The following is a 22,322-nucleotide window of genomic DNA, read 5'->3' on the forward strand; positions in this document are numbered from 1 at the left end:
TCGTAATTTTGTTGTAAATTATTATACAATGACTTAATAAAAAGCTTTCTTTTCTTTTGTATTCTATTCTAACACAAATTGCTATATTTCTTGACAATGGAATCTACAAAACAAAGGACACTAAGGCAGTGAAACACAAAAACTGTGTGGAGGACTCTGCAGCTCAATGATGTGGTGTGCATCTTTGCAGATTCCTCCCACTCAGGCACACTCCGTTCATGTGTTTGTTGGAGTTTCTACCATTACTGGTCCCAACACAAAGACCACGTCTAGGAGACAGAAATGTGGAGAAACGGCTTGGCAATACAAGGAATGTAATGTGCCACTTCGTCTCAGTCCGGAGAGGAACTGTTTACAACACTAGTCCATGTAAATAATATTCATGATTCTCAGCGTCTTGAGTGAAAAATTTTGAGCGATGCCGAAAAACAACCTGAAGGCAAGTCTTTGCAATTTTAATTTTCCCAAAACTGATGGACTGACAATTTTTGCCCATCTATACCACATTTATAGCTAAACTATAATATATTCATATTTTTTAATACAAAATCCTAAGCCTAAAAGTGCAATGACTTTCTGCGACCATTTCATGTCATGTTTTTTGTCACGCTTTAAATCGGGCTTATTTTAAAACCTACATATACAGTATATGTTTGGTATCATTATTTTCAGAATTAATTGAACTTTTAAATTCTAAACTAAAGTATCAAGAAAGTCGTATATATTTGGGTGATTTAGTTAGCTGAATGTTTAGTTAGGATGACCCATTGCATGCTACTTTAGTTTTCACGTGATTTTTCCTGTTATTTAAATGATTCATTTTAAAAAAAAAAAAAAAAGTTTTTTATCTATAAGAATGTCAGTTAAAACAAATGGATCGTTTATTTAGTCTCTTATAAATACTCATCGAGCATAGTGGACTTCAGTTTAACGGGAATACTCCAATCGGTAAGAGATTAAATATTTTATTCTCATTTCATGATTTTCACTCAGTTAAATAATAATTTTTCTTTTACATATTTATTGAATTTTGTGCTTTTGGAAATGGGTTTGGCTCCCCTATTGTGTATGTACAGGTACTCGTCGACATACGACCTATGCAAGTTACGACTGGTCGACTGGTCGACTTTACGACGTGTTTGACAGTTTCCCCCGCCAGCTGTTGGCAGTGCCTGTCTCCCACAGTCCCAAGTCTCACTACGCAGCAGTAATACTATACGCAGCAGTGTTGCCCCACGTGTGTTTGTGTCTTGTTGTTTTGGCAGTTTTTGATAATAATATACCCCTAACATATCTACCAAGAGGAAATTGTTTCTGTCCACTCCTCAGCCTGCCAAAAAGGAAAGAAAGGCCATTGAACTAGACACCAAAATGATGATAATAAAACAGTATGAAGGAGGAAAGAAAGTAAATGCGATCACATGTGATATGAAGTTATCACACTCTACTGTGTCGACTATTTTAAAGGACAAAAATAGAATTTGTGAAGCTGTGAAATGTTCTGCACCTTTGCAATCAACAGTGATTACGAAGCAACGTACCGGGCCCATCCATGAAATGGAGAAATTGTTAAACATTTGGATGGAAGATCAGATTCAAAAGCGGACGCCGTTAAGCCTCTTTACAATACAGTCAAAGGCTAGAAGTCTGTTTGAAACTTTAAAGCAGCGCATCCCGATTCATTTTCCCCTTGCACCCCCTGTGACGGGCAAGGCCGATTTCGCACCCCCTTGGTTTGAGAAGAAGTATGAAAAAATATGAGTTCATATGATAGTTCATAATACCCACGTAGCACTTAGTGCGCGTAAGAGCGGAAGTCATCCGTTTTAACAAGCAGCGTATCGCACGAATACAAAATAGCCTGCCCATCTAATTATTTAGGAATGGATAGATAAATTAAGATTTTGTACAAATAATATTTTTCATTTTTCTTCCTCAATGGATTCTGACACCCCCAGCAACAGCTGCTCGCACCCAGCACCCCCAATCGGGAAGCGCTGCTTTAAAGGAACGCGCCGGAGAAGACACATTTTGTCCTTATTGCAAAATTTATGAAGAGAAAAAAAAAAAAATTCAGACGAAGCTCACTATTTTATGAAAAGAGCAAATCCTCCCATCACCCCGTCCGCAGCCTTGCCTGATGAAGGCAATATCAACAACCCACAGCCAAGCACCAGTGGTGCCAAGAATTAAATGTACAGTATTTCTTATTTTTGTATGTCTTCCACATATTAAGCCAATTGTACTGTAGTATGCTGTGTTTGACTTAGAAAGTAAGAAAATGTTAATAAAATATTACTTTTAGATTATTACAATATCATTACCCAGTCTAATATTTTTACCTTTATTTAACATAGGCCGACTTACGTCCAGATCAACTTACAACCAGTCAGTCGGAACCAATCGCGGTCGTAAGTCGACGAGTACCTGTATATGTATATATGTGTGTATACCGATATATTGTTATATTCCTATTCTTCCTCTTCCAAACCCTTCCCCATGCTGCCTTTGGCTCCTCTTCAAAACTGGTCCCGCCCACACGCAGCCGACACGGCATTTCTCAATTCATATTCGTCCTCTTCCAAACCCTTCCCCACGCTGCTTGTGGCCTCCCATACCATAGACATACAATTACTAGACGCTGCATGACCAGCAACATCGTACATCAACGTCACTCCATATTGCGAATGGCATTGCTATGGAGTGAAGTAATGAATGAAGATGCTTCACGCATGTGCTGCTTGGATTTTACAAACCGCTGTACACTGTAAACCAGATCCCGGGGGATTACATTTCATAGGTAAAGCTGAAGAATTGTTTTGGTTATATTTGGCCATTAGCAAATCCTGTTTTATAATCTTAGCACTCAAAGTCACCTTACAATGAAGTTAAACAACATTAGTAAAATTAAAACAATAGAATGATAAATCAAAAAGCAATAATTAGTAAACAAAGATAACTGGCAGTAACAGTGCAAAACTCATAACTGGTATGCTAGTTTGAGAAGATACGTTTTGAGGGCAGTTTTAAAATGTGTTATTGAATCGAGCTGATTTATATGTGAGGGAAGAGAATTCCTAAGTTGAGGAGCACAATGAGAGGCACTCGAGCTCCCATAGCACCGAGTTTGATGTGTGGTACAGAAAGTAGAGCTGCAGATGAGGATCAAAGTGAGCGAGAGGAGTGCAAGTCTGTAGGAGATCATTGAGGTTGTGGAGAGCTTTAAATGTTAAGAGCGGTATTGTGTATTGTATTCTGTAGTTAACAGGGAGCCAGTGAAGCTGAGTGAGAATCGGTGTAATATGTTCATGGATTTAGAACTGAAGGTTATTATCCTAGCAGCAGAATTTTGAATAAATTGTAAGTGATGGATACATTTTTGTGGGATGCCAGATAGAATAGCATTACAGTAATCTATACGTGAGGTGACTCTGGCATTAACCAATACTTCGTTACTGTGTTGAGTAAGAACAGGACGAATTCTAGAAATGTTTCGGAGATGGAAGAAGGCAGTCTGAGAAATGTTACTTATATGGGAGGAATTATTTCATAATAATAATAATTATTATTATTATTTAATAATTGCCATTATTAGTGTATAAATGGATATAATTGCATGTAAACGATTCGCCAAAATCTATAAAAAAATAACACTTGGGGTAAAATTCCTATTTCATGCAATAAACATTCAGAATTCAAATATGCTGCAAAACACTAAAAAAATGGCTTAGACCAGAGAGGGTTGGCTACAGCCTTTAAACTCAAACTTGAACAAGTCACAGTGCTAAAAAGTAGCCATTAGGATTCACCCAGGCAGTGATGGAGAGCACTGTATCATGTACAGTATGTTGTGTGCTTTCTATCAATACAACAAATATATCAGTAAAATTACAAATAGAGTAGAGGAGTCGGAGGCACCAGAAATGTCAAGAGTCAAAGGATTTGTGAAGTGACTCCACAGCACTGGCAGAAGCATATATACTGATGGGCACACACAGATTAATCCAACAGAACATCAAAAGGCGCACTAATGAGCACAACCATAATAGGCCAGTTTATAGCTATGAGTTCATCTAATACCATATCTTTTACAATTTATGAATAAGTCTGATTTCCTGGAGTAAAAGTAAGTGAAGACTTGAGGGAACTGTCTGGAATTATCTCAAGTTGCCAACACTATGATGCCACATCCCCACTTAACAAAATTCTTTACTCAGTTACCACCATATAACAAACAGTTCACTCAACAATCATTCACAGGTACAAAGGGAGAACTAAAAGTAGTCAAGCTGGTCTCCCACATACCACCATCTCCCAGCACCTCCTTTAGAGCAGCCCCAAGTTTCAAATATAATGTGAAATAAGCAAGATCTAGATTTGTGCATGTAAAGCATTAACAGTCTAAGCAGCTGGCGCACACCTGTCCAGCCCTCTAAAGACCGACATTTGGCCGAGCAGTACAGAAAGATAATCAAAACTGAGGTGGTACTTGTGTTTGACAATGGACACAGAAAAAATAAAGCCATCTGAGTATATTAATTTGTACTTGGCATTATTTCATTTAAATAGACCACCATGTTTGTACCAGTACTCCTAAGACCACATACAGAGGCAAAATATGACTGCTCAGTTGTACAAAAACAAATCATTAGAGGTGTTGAACTGAACGCACTGGAGACAAAAGCCTGATAACAGACTTCTGGTAATTACTAATGCTCACTCTTCAGCATTTGGGGTCTTGCCTAACCTACTGCAGATAAAACAACAACTTCCTTACATGAGGATTGTTTAACACGAATGCTAACATGGTACATTTTAACTTTGAAGTTTTACGAAAACTTCAGACAGTCCCCATACAGAAGAGTCCTGTTTTCTTCCACCTCCTATCAACTCAACAATCCGAGGAGCTACACACCAGCAACAATAGCACATTTTGTATCTGAGGGAACTGTTTATAAAGCCATTTGTGGCGACATTGACTGTCAGCAACTAACTGGCCAGCCATACAGCAATTTCCCTTTAAAACCTCACATCCCAATTTGTTCTCTATCTGATTTTACTCCACTTGCGCAGTTTTTTGTAATTCATCCTGGGATGTGGGAGAAGAAAAAAAAAAAAAACAATCTTTGTGTTCTCTCATAAAAGTACTTCTGGTCTAACAGAGGGCATTTGAAGATGTTACAAGGAGACACATGGGCCTCCCAAATGACAAGTTCACCTAGATAGATAGACAGATCAAATTAACGAACGAACAAACCTTATTTCTCGTCATGGGGAAATTTGGCTGTTTACAGAAGCTCTATAATTAATAAAAACAGTGATAAATACTGAGCTTCAGTAATTGTCTGCTTCTTGCACGGTGCCCGCACAGTGCCAGGATAGCATGTGAACATAGCACTGGCTGTGCATGTCACATTACACGAATATTCATCTTAAAGGTGTGTCAAATTAAGATTACTGCATGACAACTTTCTAGCACAATTTCAAAGTATTGTGAATGTGCCCCTTTCCCTCATAGCCAATTACATGCCGCCTGATGAAACTGGTGCCCTTGTGATGGGTTTACAGGTATGGAGTTGTATTCTATGCCCTTTAATACATTTTTTTGTATTCTGCTATGGTAAATAAAACACACTACAGACAGAAAGAAAGTGAAATGTCTTGTCTCTCTCACTGATGCATTATGTGCATTGTCCTTGCAGGTAGGCGCTCATTGGTTATCAGCTCTCACATGCAAACAAGCACATCCCTAGAGTCACAGACCTGTTGGACCGAGTCACTGGTTACATCACGCTGCACCACTGGGGCCTCATTTATAAAGCTTATGTACTTGGTGTGGCTGTAGCTCATGGCATTTACAGCAGCAGTAATGTGTTGCCATTTAACACAGTTGTGCTTGTTGCCGACGCCCGCGCGTAGGCCACCAAATAAAAGTTCTTTGCGTGCCTCTAATTTAGAGACAAGAACTACTTATCTCACATTACTAGATGTGTCGTGTGGCTGCACTACCATCCGATGAAGGTCTGCAGCATCCTGACTGCATATGTATGAGGTTCATTAGCATGATCCATATATGGATGTTTCAGGGCGGGGTTTGAGGCGTATTCATGAATGCACATTTTAAACAAGATTCTGATTTATTTATAAGGGGTAAATTGCACAGAAATGTGTATTCACCAAGATTATAAAACTGGATTTTTTAAATTTTGTATGCATTTTCCTGTTTTCTTGACATTCATGTATTTTCACACTTAAAATCACACAAAGTTTTATAAATGAAGACCCATTTATGTAAAGGAAGGCTGAAGCTGAAAGTTGCTGGAAAAGTCATGAATTACATTACATTTATTATTTTACTGTAGGATACAATTCATTACATTTCTTCTGGTTTTCCAACTGGAGCACAGACAGGTCAAGTGACTTGCTTATGGGCACACAGTGTGAGTAGCAGAATTTGAACCCACAACTGCAGTACTCCACTCCTGTACACTGCCTCATGATCTGCGACATGCAGTTAAAGGACACACAACTGGATGGACTACACCACAGTACAGCAAGAGAATTTTGAGCAAAAGCACAAAAACTGACAAGCTGGTTTTGCGTCATTACATCTCTCAGCTATCAATTAACTTTTCTGGAGATTCTTTTTACTTTATATTTAAAGTTAAACCAACTAGTTACAGGCTGGAATATCAACACATACATGCTCACACACTACTAAACCTGCTCAATCCAATTATGTCCATGTTATTGCTCATCTTTATAATTATTTGGGAATATATTTTTCCATCTAATGCCATATGCATTGCTTTGAAGGGCACGAGTCTCACCATTAAAGCTGTCATATGAAATAAAGATTTATGCCTAGAAAATCAGCTGCTGTTGCTGCCAGTGGTGCTGGTGATGCACTGCTGGGTGTAATCCGCTAAATACACTGCCATTGTGTCAGACAGGAAAGCTGAAAGACTGTCAAAAACTCCGGACTTGGAGGTACTGTGCAGCCTTACTGTATGGCACACCGGATAAAGACAGCTGCTGCATTAATAATTTATTTTGCCCCAAGGTGTGCATTGTTTTAAGTTTTTGCTTCCCTCATCAAGGTCACCACCAGGCACTGCGCACATGTCTTGTGTTTGTTTGGTTTGTCTTCTTGATGTTTTATATCACACATACACTACCGGTCAAAAGTTTTAGAATACCTCAATTTTTTTCAATTTTTATGAAAACGCACACAGTTTAATGTCTTAATGTTTCATAATATCTAGACATAGAACAAATAAGCAATAGTACATAAAAAAAGTCAAGGAATCATTATGTGTACAAAATTTTTAAATTTTGATGCATTAAAGTATCCTATACCTTTTGCCGATACATCAAACACACATGTGGCATTCTTTCTATAAGGGAAATCAAATACTGGTCAGAAAGATCTTCCCAATACTGTTGTAGACGTTCCCACAAATGTGTTGCACTTGTAGGTTTGCTTCCCTTTCACTCTTCTGTCGAATTCACCCCAAATTAACTCAATGGGGCTGAAGTCTGGAGACTGTGCTAACCAGTCGCATGTTTTGAAGTGTACCTTCTTGTTCTTTTCTTTTAATGTAGTTCTGACATAGCCTGGAGGGTATGTTTTGGGTCATCGACTTGCAGTAAGATGAACCCCTGACCTACCAGACGCAGACCAGAAGGTATTGTATGGTACTGCAAAATGCTGTGGTAACCTTTTTGGTTCAGAATGTCAGTCACTCTGTGCAGGTCACCAACTCTGCCTCAAGCAAAACAACCCCAGACCATCACACTTCCTCCCCCATGTTTGACAGTTGGTGTCACACACTGAGGAACTATCCTTTCACCAACTCAACAGCATATAAGCACCCTGCGTGATGAAACAAAGATTTTAAATTTGGATTCATCAGTCTGTAAGACTCTCTTCCAATCTGCAGTAGTCCACAGCTGGTAATTTAAGGCCCTATTCTGTCCTTTAAGGAATGGCTTTCTTACTACCACACGCCCTATTAAACCTGGAGCAGAAAGTCTCCTCTTCACAGTAGAAACGGACAGTTGCTTTGTTGACCGGCACCGCTAAGGTGTGAGTCGTCTGCGATCACGCAAGCTGGTGACTCTCAGAAACTTGTCTTCCGACTTTGGCTCTGCCAGTTTTCTTCCTATCAGAGTTTCTTCCAATTACCTTTGGATTGTGTAGGTCATCACTGGACTCACTGACACTTGCAATTTATCTAAATAAAACGTCTACACTTCCAAGGGTAACGCTCTGTCTTATTTTATGTGTTAACTGCTCTTTTCTTGCCACCACTCCTAGAATTTACACCTTTGTACAGTGTGATATTGCCCACGTTATACTTCAGAGGGTGCAGTAACACGGTCTGTTCCAACTCTGCTTTAAGACACACAGAGGGTTTCTAAGTAACCACCACAAGTGGGGACACCTGTGAAAATTGTTGGCTTCAACGTACAAGGCTTAATTTACGTTAAATTGCTGCAGAACATCTGTAGGTTGTAACCTCTTAGTTGTTCCCTGAAGAAGGCCATTTCTAATATTGTGAAGCTTCCTTTCTTTCCAGTTTCTGCTAACCTAAACTTTAAACTTGTGGCAGTTTACGGTTTACCTTTTCACCATTTTAGGTCATTAGTTGCATTTCAACTGATTACATCTGAAGAAAAGGGGAGGTGTTCTAAACCTTTTGCCCAGCAGTGTAACAGGATGGCAGTTAGCACTGCCGCCTTGCTGATCTGGCATCCTTCATTCAAAATCCTCACTCAGTAGTCGTCTGTGTGGAGTTAGCAGTTATTTTTTGAGGGATTTTCTCTACATATCACAGATGTGCATGTTAAGTTTTACTGGTAATTACCAATCAGCCTTTTGACAAACTGGTATGCTGCCCAGGGATGATTCCTGCCTTGTGTCCAAATGCAGCCTGGATAGGCACCCAGCTCTGCAAACCCTGGACAGTATTTTTTTTTTTTTAATTTTATTGATTTTATTGTAATCATTCCATACAAATATATCAATTTTTTACAAAAAAACAGGACTGAAAACAAATCAACTCCCACCCCTGAGAAAGAGAGCAAGGCCAACGGAGTTAAACTTAAAGCTAGTATAAATAAATAAAGCGGATAAAGATAAATGGAGAAGAAAAAGAAATGGGAAGGAGAATCTGCTTCCTCAGTGTTTTAAAAGCTTATTCTCACATATTACTGATTAGATCCTGCCAGGATTTGAAAAAGTTCTGCACAGATCCTCTAAGTGAGAATTTGATTTTGTCCAATTTCAAATAGTATATAACATCAGTTACCCACTGACTTAAAAGAGGAGAGTTAGGATTCTTCCAGTTTAGCAAAGTAAGTCTGTGTGCCAATAGTGTAGTAAAGGCAATCACAAAACCCTGGACAGTATTAAGCAAGTTTTGGGAATGTTAAGTTACACTAAGTACTACATACTGTACATGCTGCGGAGTGGGATAGCCTCCAGCAACCCAGTTCAGGAATAAGCGGGTTAGCTTAAAAAAAATAAATAAAATAAAAAAATTAAACACTGATTTTTAAATTGTCTGATGATAAAAGAGACATGATAGTAGCCCCCACACACCTCATATAAACCCCAACTTCCGTAGGTGTGCACATCAATTATATATCACACCACCTGACTCAATTTTCGTCCTATGTCGAGTTTGCATGTTCTTCCAAGGTTAATACAAACTTCCTCCAAGGACTTGTGTTTGCATCTCAACAAGCAAAAGACAGGCTGTAAAGGCTGACAGGTAACTCTGCCAATTGTGTGTGTGTGTGCGCGCACACAGGGCCAAATGCGAAAACCCTGCAAAGGATTAGCACCATATCCAAGGCCAAGGCCAAGCCCAGCTGACAGCCACGCACAGTTCATTATTAAATGGATGATGGACTGCATGGATGGGACTTTTTTTTTTTCGTCACACAATAAACTCATGTGGTGTCTGGCCACTTTAAAGATGCTTACATTTGAACCCCCTTCACCCTAAAGGAAGGCATCTGAAATACAGTTATTTTACAGATATTTTGGTGCCTGGTGACAGACAGCATTCTATATTATAATGAAGATAATTAGGTTACACCAATAATGAAGAAATCTACTCTATATATACACAAACACATATATATATATATATATATATAAAATATATATATATATATATATATATATATATATATATATATAATATATAATATATATATATATATATATATATATATATATATATATATATATATATATATATATATATATATATATATATATATATAAATATAAATATATATATATATATATATATATATATATATATAGCCTCAGAGCCACCACTCCGTGTCTATGGTATCAGTAAATAATGTACTCTGGCCATAATTCAATCAGTAGTCCTGCTGCCACTAAATATCAAGCTCCGATTTTCAGAATACTCAGGGTTTATTACAATTAGGGTATTACTCCAAAGTAAAAATCACCAGTGTCAGCTAATATGTTCACTGATTAGATGGACATGTTCCAAGTAGAACACAAAAAATTGTCTGTAAGCTTTCTGGCACAATAAAAACTTTAGGACGGTGTTCTCTGATGAAAGGTGCAATATGAAACAATGACTAAGAGAATACAAGTTCCTATTTGGAAAGATACAGTAGGTGGTTAATGAGTGGCGGTGTAGTGGTTAAAGATCTATGCTGCTCTCAGGAAGGTTGCCGATTCAAATCCCATTACTGCCCCTACTCCGTTGGGCCCTTGAGCAAGGCCCTTAACCCAAAAATTGTTCCTGGGGTGTTGTACAATGGCTGACCCTGCGCTCTGACCCAAAACAAGTTCATGAGAAAAAGACAATTTCACCTCAGGGATATAACAAAGTATTTCAAAACAAAATCAGAAATGGTATGAAGAAGACCATCGGCAGCAGTTGTTGCTTGCCGTCTGTAATACAGACAAAAATAAATCAAAGTTTAGTTTGGGCAGAGAAATGCAACAACAATCTAAACTTGGAAAAAAAAAGTGATGGAATATTTACTTACTGTGTTTCAATAATCTACCAAAATAAAGAAATGCCTACTGTTCTTGTAATCTGAATTAAAAAAAATGAATATATACAGCTTAATCTTAATACCACTTTTAATCTTTAACATACTGCTGCTGATGTTTTTGATGAGGACCTTCAACTTCACGTTTGGTCTACAACAGACATGTGGCCAGGATGCTACAGCCCATAGCTTAGTATGTCAAGATAGCCTGCAGGTCATGTTACCTGCACTAGGAGGACCCAGAAGGGGTGTTTCACATTTGTGGCTTTATTTTGTACTGTGCTTCATTGTTTATTTAAGGTTTACATTCATTATTTACCTGTTTGATGCATTGGTATTCTTGGCAAAGATAGAGATTATAAAATTAACAGTAATAATAATTCTTTAATTTTTATACCACTCTTCTCACTATCCAAAGCACCCTACAAAGCAAGTAGGGAGCCACTTCACACACCAACCTGCAACTCAACATCAGCAACATAAAAGAGCTGGTGGTAGACTTCTCACATGCTATGGAGCCTCTTAAATAGGTCACCATTCAATGGGGTTAAAGTGGTGCAGAGCTGCAAGAACCCAGGGTTTCACATGAACAGCCAACATTTTGATGTGTGCAGAAAGCTGCTGAAAATCTCCTGCTAGTTCATAATAGCCAGTTAAGTGGTCTCCTGGGGAAGCAACATGAGCTAAAAAGAAGCACAATACCTGAATAAACTTATCAAGAAAGCCTGCTCCATCACAGAGTGAACCCTGGACACACCTGAAGCTGTTGTGCAAAAGAGGATGACAGCAAAATCGGATGCCATCATGAAAAATCCCATCCGCAAGGTGCTCTCTTGGAGCACTTTTAGCCACTGGCTCATTCCAACATGGTGTGTTAAGAAACACCTCTTCTATGGGTGGGGGATCTTTTCCTACATTTTTATTTATTTATTGAATAATTGATTGTATTATTTGTCCTGCGAGTCTGTAACCTTTGTTCAGATGCTTCTGCAGGCATGTAAATTTCTCCTTGGGATTAATAAAGTATATCCAATCTAATATTTGCAGTGTCTTTTTGAAATATTGTGAATCTTTATTGCCTTTCTTTACAAATTACTTTTTAAATATGAAATCAATGTTTCACTGCAATTGACTGGGGCCCTTGCCAGTGTTGTTTTCCTACCTTTGCACTCACTGCTGCTGGGAAGGCCTCCGGCCCTTCTGCAAAACTAAGCTTTATTACTGAACATAAGGAAATTGACAAATGAGGAGACCACTTAGTCTATCAAGCCTGTTTTTTTTTTAGCTAATAGCTAAGCTGTCCCAATATCTCATTCATATTCTTCTTAAAGTTTGTGAAGGTTTCTGCTTCAAATCCATGTCTCAGTAGTTTGTTCCAGAGTCCCACAACTCTTTGAGTAAAGCAGTGCGTCCTGGCTTCAGTTTGAAAAGCACTTCTATTTATGTCTTTCAGTACACAATTCACCCTGAAGTTGAAACAATTCTGCTGGAACTACTTTATGAATGGCTTCGAGGATTTCAAATGCCTGGATTAGATCCCCATGCAGTCTCCTCGGCCCGAGACTAAACAGGTTTAATTCTCCGAGTCTGTCACAGTAGGATGTGTCCTTAAGTCCTCGGATGCACTTGGTGGCTCTCCTCTGTTTGGCTTCAAATGTGATATGTCTTTCTTATAAATTGGTGACCAGAACTGCACAGAATACTCCAAAAGCCATCTTACTAGTGCATTTATATTCAATAGTTTTTAAAATATAACCTAAAGCTCTGAGAATGTAAGCATCAAGAGTAAGTCAAAACTCCTCTTTACTTTGTAAGAAGAATGTTATAATCTACAAATGGCTTGTGCAAGCAATAAAAGGAGGAAGATATTAATAGGAACTAGCTGCTCGGACATGCAAATACAAATTTCACCATACATATAGCCCTAGTACTACTAATTTCATATTAACAGCATCACAGACCCCGAGGAAATGTTGTGCACTGGGGGGCCTGTTCTGAAAGCAAAACCAAAAAGTATATAGGCATCAGAAACATCATAGGCCCCCAGCCTGTGCCCATTGTACCCATAGGTTAAGACGGCCCTGACTAAATTGACTTTCAATGTATGGGTGTACAATTTCGGTTCTGGAGGTCTGCCGATGCTTTCATTCCAAATAATTTCTTAATTAGAAACAAAATATTTAGGTGTATAGAACTAGCTGTTTTGTTAGATATTCTACAGCATCAAAAATTTCTTCCAACCTATAATTTACTTTTCTTTTTTTGGGGGGTGGGTTAACAAAATGTCCTGAGAAGGATTAGGACACCTCACTTATTTCTTTGAAGCAATTTCACTCTTCACTTTTCTTTCTTTATTAAAAAGCCTAATGATGAAAATTGCACCAATTTAGCTTAATAGCTGCTATTAACTGGTGGTTAATTTAATTGCCTTCTGGTTAATTAAATAAGGCACGGAAAATTGTAGACAAGCAGGTGATTTAAGGCAAACAAGAAAAAAAAAAAATACAAAACAAAGTCCCATTTTTGAGTTAAATTTCAAGGCTGCAATAAGAGTCTGCCTACCTTAATAAAATAACAAGTGTCTATGTGCCCATCCAGTTAGTTTTTGTCACTTTTATAGGCCATTTGGCACGGGATTCATAAAAGCAGTGCTAATGTTTGACACGCCCTATCTGTTAAAATGAATAAAGCTGTACACTTTATTACTACCTGCATTATAAAATATATTCAAATAGATGGTACACTGCAAACGCTGAATACACCGAGGTCTACATGAATTCCTTAGATTCCAAGCAGTCTTAGATGGGCAGCATGGCTAGTGAGGATTTAAAAGTAAAAATCATATTTGTTACTCGTGTCTGGGAGCAGAAAATGAGAGCTAGAATGGACAACCTGATAAAACAAGCAACTCAGTTAACAAAAATAATAGAACAAGAGCTTTCAGTCGATCATGGCTTCCAGGACCAGAATTGCCCACCCCTGCTATACTGTAGCAGTGTAAAAAAAATAGCAATACACTTGAACACTGCAATATTATGTTTTTTAGTATCAATTTTTAATTACTAGTTGACATTCAAAGATTCAAGGAACACAGTTCATTTTGTGTTGTGTTTAAACCCCCGATCGCAAGATGGCAGTGAACATAACATAAATTGAGACAGGAAATAGCGTGAGGGTTGACGTATGTAGGCTTTCAGTACTCAGGCGAGTGGATCTGGCAGACAACGTGGATCGTGTAGTGACAAACTGAGCTGACTAGTAACACGACAACCGATGGCTGAATCCAGAGGAGTTAGACTGGCTTCCGCGGCGTACTGAAAAAAGTGGGTGCTTCACATCTCACCAAGGGCTCATTTATACTTCACACTCAGAACACGCACGCATCATGGCAGCCACATGTTCCCAGTGTTCAGTTGATGCGTCCTCTGAGCAGGTCCTCCAAAATTAACACAACGCATGTGCGAGTTGCAGTACCAGCAAAGGGGGATGCAGTGTAATAAAAGTTGGAATGCGACATCAGAGTCTCTGTTTACTATCTACATGTGACAGAAAGCTGCTTTGCGGATCCTACGGGATCAATGTGCGCACTTCGCTGTTTCATGAATGGTTCGATGTGGTGAAGCAAAATGCCGACATACAGATACATTCGTGGTGCTTTTATATTCAAGCATCGCATATTCCCGATCGTAATGACAATACATTTTAAAGGTCTCACATACCATCTTTGGTGACGTCTTTTTTTTCCTGGGGCTTCCCCCTGACCTGACAGCAATAGATCACCACACGGAACACATTAAATGTATGATATTTCAATTCTCTGCACATTTAGAATCCTTAGATTTATACTTGATATCACTTTCACGATGAAATGCATTGAAGTATGTATGTTACATTTTACACATAAATCATTAAATTCGTTTAAATAATGAATACTGTTAATAATTACACACATGGGGGTGGCACGGTGGCGGAGCAGTACCACTGCTGTCTCGCAGTAAGGAGTCACGTCGCTGGTATTCCCTGCCTGGAGTTTACATGTTTTCCTGTTGAATTTCCGCAGTGGGCTCCGGTTTCCTACCATAGATATGCAGATTTGGTGACACTAAAATGACGCAAGTGTTAAGTGTGCGCTTGTATTTACCTTGCGATGAGCTGATGCCCCGTCTAGGGATTGTTTCTGCCTCATGCCCAATTGCTGGAATGGACACATCCCTGGATTGATAGATTTAAGCATTAAACATCCTTTTCAGAGATATTGAGGTAAGGTGTCATCGGAATTTAATGGGTGTTCCAGGCAATTCACAACACAGCGAAGCCGAAACTGTTTTTACTGTGACGATATCTCGCTCTGCCACCTGGTGGATTCTTCCTGGTTTACGTAAAGTATGCGCACAAGTATAAACAGTAAAACTCTTGCATGGCAGAAGCGTCCGCTAGAGCATGCGTTGCGTCACGTGAAGTATAAACCTGGCCTAATGGAACAAGTTCAAACACCAAAGTTAGCACAGACCTCAACTCGTGCAAACAAAATAACTCGCTCAATACTCTATTTCATTTGCAAAGATATGCACCCTCAGACTGTTGTGGAGAGTGAAGGCTTCCGAAATATGGTGAATGCAATGGAGCCTCGTTACACCATACCCTCCCGACATCACTGTGCCCAAGTTGTACAAGGAGGTAAAAATGAAGGTACTGGAATCTCTCAGCTCTACCACAGGAGACATTGTTACCGCAGAGAGAAATGTTTTGAAAGCTGGGCATGCTGACCAGTTCATCTTTCTCCACAAAAACACTAAAATTAAAAAATAAGCACTGACATACATACAAACTGTAATAACGTGCAATCCAAGGTTAAGATCTAAAAATGTTCACTATCAATATACACATTTTCTTACATTTGTTTAATATTTTCTTTAGGAATTCTCCAAGCTTTTTTAATTTTCACTGATATAGGCAGATTTAGTTTCTTTATTCAGATTGCAGAAAATACAGTGTTATGATTTTGGATGTTACGTGGATAATGCATTTTCTTTTATTAACCACTTCAGATTGAAAAATTTAAAAATAGCCTAAATACTACAATAGAATGTAAACCTTTAAAGCAGAATTTAATATACATACTTTCTGAATTTATATGTAGCACTGTTTGACGTTTTTCATTTTCTCAATGCGTTTACCTAAACAATCCTGCAAGCACTTTTATTTGTTACTGATATACTGTAAACAAATGTTAATTCCTTTGTTCAGATTACAGTGCAATGATGTTATGCATTTTCTTATAAACTACTTAAAAGAGTGTGGCATACTGTGAACCTTTAATGAAGGATCAAAAAGTGCAGCGATTTTGTAGTGATATAGGAACATGTTAATTCCTTTCCACAGAATGCAGAAAAGGTATTGCTATGATGTCTGAAGTTACAGGGACTATGATAAATGCCACTGTTCTGATTGCATAAAAAGTATTTTTTTACTCAGATTTTTTGCATATAGTGGTGTGTTTTTTACTCTATGATAGATTGCAATTTTTTAAAATCTAATTTTAGGAAAACTATCACCTTGCTTACAGTATTGCAATATATCGCAATATATTGAATCGTAACCCCTGTATTATGATGCACATCTTATCGCAAAATTCTTGCCAATACACATCCCTATTCTACTGGAATAAGCGACTTTGAGGAGGAAAATACAAGGAGCATCAATGTAACTGTTGCTATAATAGTGAGTGGATTTTACCAATTCATAGCCATTCTCATTCTACTTGACTTGGAGTCCTGCTGTGCTGCATTCACACCACCATGCGAGACAAACAGCTTAAGATTGTCCTCAAAGTGGATCTAAAAAGTGCCACCACCACCAGCAGCAGACCCACCACCATTCACACTGTCCCACATCACTGCCATAACCATTTGACATTCATCTGCACATTTACGGTGATCTTCCATATTAGCTACTCTTGCAAATGTTGCTCAACAATGGGTTTACTTACTTTAAACTTCACAAACTGACATTTTTTAGCCATTACCTGTTGGTCCACTGGCCATATGAACTCTTAAGAACTTAAAGGAATATGCCATTCTAAAATTGAATATATTTTTTTAAACTGTGGCTTGTGGTGATGGCCGTTCTTGAGTATATTAAATGTTTTTCTCAGCCACCACTGCAAAAAAACAAGAGGCAAGTAAAAAAAATGTTCAGTTTTGGTTGGAGTATTCATTTAATGGCTTCTTCTATGCATGTACATAAATGGCATAAGAGCTAAATTTTATTTTTTATTTATTTTTTTAAACCACAGTCTAGTGCGCTGTTAACATACTTTTTTTTTTTTGTGCAGTTTCCTTTATTTGTTCTGATGTGTGCAGATCATGCAGGGCTTCAAGTCAATGAACACCACAATATTAAAAAAAAAAATAATAATAATGAACTGCACTCGACAACAGGTGGCACAGCAGACCACGGATTAGTATTGCTGCCACACAAGGCTCTGGTTTTCCTCCCACATCTCCAAAAAAAAAAAAAAAAAAAATATTTATTCAGGTTAGGTTAACTGGCATTTCTTAATTGGCCCCGATGGGAGTAAGTGTGAATGTGTGTGTCCTGTGATAAACTGGTAACATGTTTGGGGTCACTTCCTGTCTTGTGCCTACCGCTTTAGAAATAGACTCGACCTTCCTCTCGGACCCTAACCTGAATTACAAGTATCTGAGAATATTAACACACATGAACTAAAGCAGAAAAAAAAAGCAAAATGTATGAAAACAAAATACATCCTCACAGGTAGATTATTCAATTCAAAAATGGAACGGATGATGATCCTGGAAGACAGAAGAGTGGCCATTTAATTGACGGTCTGGGGGTTTTTTTGTCCAGATTCACTGGTTTTCCTCACAGCGTTTCAAGGCAAATTAATTTGACTGGCAACTCTAAACTGCCCTGGTGAGAGCTGATTCCTGTCTTTTGTCCCATGCTGCCTGGAAAGGTTCCAGGTTCCCATGACCCAATCCAAGGTTTTTCCCGATGAATGCCAACTATGCTATCATGTGGACCACAATCTATCCATCTATGGTAGTCAGTTGTATCTTTGTTTTATTGAATCGGCCTAACAATACCTTATATGTTTTGTACTTTCCTGCTGCAAACAAATTTTCCCCTAGGATAACAAAGTCTACCTAACTATCTATATCTAAATATCTATATATAAATCAATAGATCTATCTCTCTCTCTCTGTATATACATATATCTCTGCATATAAATATGTATCTAAAAATCCATCTATACATACATACCCCACCGGTGAAAAGTTTTAGTACACCTCAGCTTTTTCAGTTTTTATGGAAATGCTCACATTTTAATGTCTTACCGTTTCATGAAATCAAGGCACAGAAAAATAAACAATGGCAAATAAAAAAACTAAGTCAAAGAATCATTGAGTGAACAAAACTTGGTTCAAATGTTTGGTTCATCAAAGCATCCTGCACCTTTTTGCAGATTTAACAGCCAAACAGATTGCCAGTCGCTCTGTGCAAGTCACCCACTCCACCTCCAGCAAAAGACCCCCAGACCATCACACTTCCTCCTCCACGTTTGGACAGTTGGTGTCACAGAGTGAGGACCCATCCTGTCACCGACTTGATGGCGTATAAACACACTGTGTGATGAACCAAACATTTCAGATTATGATTCATCGGTCTATAAGACTCTCTTCCAGTCTGCAGTAGTCCACACCTGGTATTTCAAGGCCCTATTTTGTCCTTTAAGGAATGGCTTTCTTACTGCCACTCACCCTGTCAGACCTACAACATAAAGTCTTCTCTTCACAGTAGAAACTGACAATTGCTTTTGTTGACCTGCACTGTTAAACTTGCTTGAAGCTGTTGTGCTGTGTGGGCCCTGTGACCACTCAAGCTGGTGACCCTCAGAAACTTGTCTTTTGATTGACTTGTGACTTTGGCTCTGCCAGATCTCACCCTCTCAGTTTTTTCCAGTTGCCTTTGGATTGTGTAGGACACCACTGGACTTACTGACACTTGGATTTTTATTGCAGTTTCTCTGAATGGAAGGCCTACGCTACTAAGGGTAATATCACTCTGTCTCATTTCATTTAATTTAATTGCCATTATTACTGTAATGTTATCCAAGAAGTACTTCAGAGGGTGTAGTAACTCAGTCTGATCCAACTCTGCTTTAAGTCACACAGAGGGTTTTTAAGTATTCAACACAAGTTGCGACACCTGTGTAAATTGTTTGCTTACAAGGCTTCATTTATTTGAATTGCTGCAAAACATCTGTAGGTTGTAACCCATTAGTTGTTCCATGAAGGAGGCCCATTTATAATATTTTGAGATTTCATTTTTTTTTTTTTTTTAAGTTTTTGCTAAACTCTAAACCTCTGGCAATTTACTGCTTACCTTTTCACCACTTTAGGCCATTCATTGCATTTCAACTAATTTGAAGAACTGGGAAAAATTAAGGTGTTCTAAAACTTTTGACTGTTAGCATATACTCCAATGTCTGTCTTGTCTGTCAGAGGATTACTTGTGAACCAATGGAGCTAGAACCTTGATCTTAAAAGTTTATGACCTTCTGCAAATTGAAAAAAAAAAAAATTACTGATGGGCAGTAAAGTTTATTGTAATTAAAGCACACTCCCCACAAGCCCATCTATTGATAATTCCTAAACCCCGGTCATGGTAAAAATGTGTTCACAATTCATAATCAAGTGTGAATTCTTGCACAGACAGTTGACTGCTGTTTACATCTGACCTCCTGTAACATTTTATTAGAACCTTACATGCGCGTGTTTTACTAGTTTAAAAGAATTTAGGAAATTTTTCACACCTTGCCCTGCATCAGCTGTTCCTCACAGACTACAAATGCAAGCATCTTATGCCACAGTTCTTTCGAGCCTGGAAGGCAAAGTCTCACTCTACTGAAAAATTACATAACTTGCTCCAAAGAGAGGAGACTGTGAGAGGCAAGTGCCAAATGCAGAGTAAACTAAATAAAATAAGTGATGATGCACAAGAAAATCATCAGTATAGAAAAGTGGAAACCCATCACATGAAGCAGTTACCGAGCGGAGGCACTGGGAGCTTTTTAACTATGGAAGTAGCAAGTTGGCCTGGGTTGACCCTCCAACTAGGGTCTCCCCTTCTTACCAGGCACACATCATGAGGAGGAGGACTTCGATTCCTATTAAAGCACTAAGGAGTTAACAGGAAGTCCATCAAGAATTTTAAGCCGGATTTAAAAAAAAAAAAAAAAAAAACAGTAGGGGTCTCTAGGTGGTAGGGTGCCCACTTAAAGAAAATAAAAATAACGGAGCACGGGGTCTCCTTCTGGAGATGCAAGTGAGAGGATTTACTCACCCATCGCACGGCTTTCGCTCTTCATAACGGGGCCGAGCGGGTACCTGGACCTACATAACGCTGCAAGACCACCCCCCATATTAACCCCACCATTTCAACTTTGTCTCACAGATCGATCCCAACCCCCAACTTTCCATGCCAGAATTGATTATAAACGACAAAAAAAGCAGAAGTGTAAATAGTGTCTCGTGCGTTTTTTCAGGGGGGGAAGGTGGGGGGAAATCAACCTCCTCTCACCCAGTCAAGTCGCCGTGTTGAGCGGAGCGCTGACAGCCGCAAGTCGGACCACACGTCCCCTCCGCTCCGGCACTGACTGAACCCCGCAGCGGCAAGAAAAGCCGAGCCCCCTCACTGTCAGTGCAGGGCCTGTTGTCGCCATATATACATACAGCTTCAGAGGTACAGACAGCCAAACAGAACACTTGCTCTCACCAACGCGCACAGCATGCACATACCACCAGAGAAAAGAGCCACCCGAACAATGGGGATCCGTGCAAACCGCTGACGACCTCCCCCCTTCACCTCCACCTCCACCCTCCTTCCTCAGCCCACTCCTGTCGAGAGTTTGTACAACTGACCTGTGTGGAAGTCCAAAATATAGATGCAGTCCGTACGTTCGAGAACCTCAATCCGAGTTAAATCCACTTTGGGTAAAACAAAGAGACGAAAATGTCCGGGCAATCCCGAGTCAAACCGAGCGAGAGCGCGAGGCACGTGGCGCGCATGCGCGGGAGGTGAGCTGCCCCGGGGGGAAACGACGAGGAGGAGGAGGAAGAAGAAGGAGGAATAAAGAAGAGCGGAGGGGAGTGAGAAACGCGTGGAGGCAACAGTTTGCAAGCCGTCTCATGAGATAAAGGACACTTTCGTCATGATCATTTAGGGATTTGGTTTCTCTTCCTACAAACGGGGCTCGGGTTGTGACTCTTAAATGCGACAGGTCTTCATTTCGATTACGTGAAACCAAGGAACAAGCCCTTACCAGTCAGGATGAAGACTACATTAGCTAAATTGAAAAATTCTTACTTGTTTATTCATTGAAGCAATACATTATATGTCAAATTTCTGTAATGATGGAACCATTTGTACTTAATTCTGTAAATAAAAAGCTACTTTTTTGTTTCACATCCAATAGTGGTGCGTCTGCTGTTAGAAGTTTTGGACGTGGCTTAGATAAAAAGATACATTGATGGATAGTACTTTATTTGTCCCAAATCGAGATTTAGACTTTACAGAAGGTCAAGAAATAAAAATATTATAAGAACAACTGCCCCCTTGAAACACATTCATGAATTACAGAAAAGAAGAAAAACTTTGGACTTCACTGAAGATAAGAGTGCAGTCCCTGTAAGGCGCTATTAAGACATAGTGCTGTAATAATAATAATACTTTACATTTATATTGTGCTTTTCTCGCTACTCAAAGTGCTTTCATAGTGAGAGAGGAGCCACGTCAACCAGTACTAATGTGTAGCATCCACGTGGATGATGTGACGCCAGCCATTTAGCTATTAGGTGGTGACAGTCAGTTAGCCAGTTAGAGACAGGGGTTGATTAAAGGGGTCAGGTTGACCAGGCCATGTTGGGCAATTTAAACAGGACATTGGGATACATCTTACTTTTTATGAAGGATGCCCAGGGATCTTTTATGACCACTGAGAGTTCAGGGCATTGGTTGTACATCCAAATCGTATTATGTGATATCATCTACCATTAAATTCTGCTCTGTACTTGTAATATTTTTATTTTACTATTATATTGTATTGAGGATTACTTGTGTTCTGTGTAGTGTATTGTGTTGTATTTATTTTTTTTTGGGTGGAGTTTTTCTTTGTCTTCTTAGAGAGTCAAGGCTGGGGGGCTGTCAAAAGGCAGAGCCTGTTAAAGCCCATTGCAGCACTT

General features: G+C 39.0%; 1 protein-coding gene across 1 annotated transcript in view; it reads right to left on the bottom strand.

The window, feature by feature from the left end:
• Positions 1-21,189, bottom strand: part of LOC120532337 (polycomb group RING finger protein 3) — a 308,428-nt gene extending 287,239 nt beyond the window's left edge. Inside the window, exon 1 of the mRNA XM_039758240.1 lies at positions 21,003-21,189. The gene's annotated coding sequence lies outside the window, so the exon portion shown is untranslated. The remainder of the gene's footprint in view (positions 1-21,002) is intronic.
• Positions 21,190-22,322: the final 1,133 nt, after the last annotated feature.

The sequence above is a fragment of the Polypterus senegalus genome, chromosome 7 (genome assembly GCF_016835505.1).
Source record: "Polypterus senegalus isolate Bchr_013 chromosome 7, ASM1683550v1, whole genome shotgun sequence".
In the NCBI taxonomy this organism is placed as follows: domain Eukaryota; kingdom Metazoa; phylum Chordata; class Cladistia; order Polypteriformes; family Polypteridae; genus Polypterus; species Polypterus senegalus.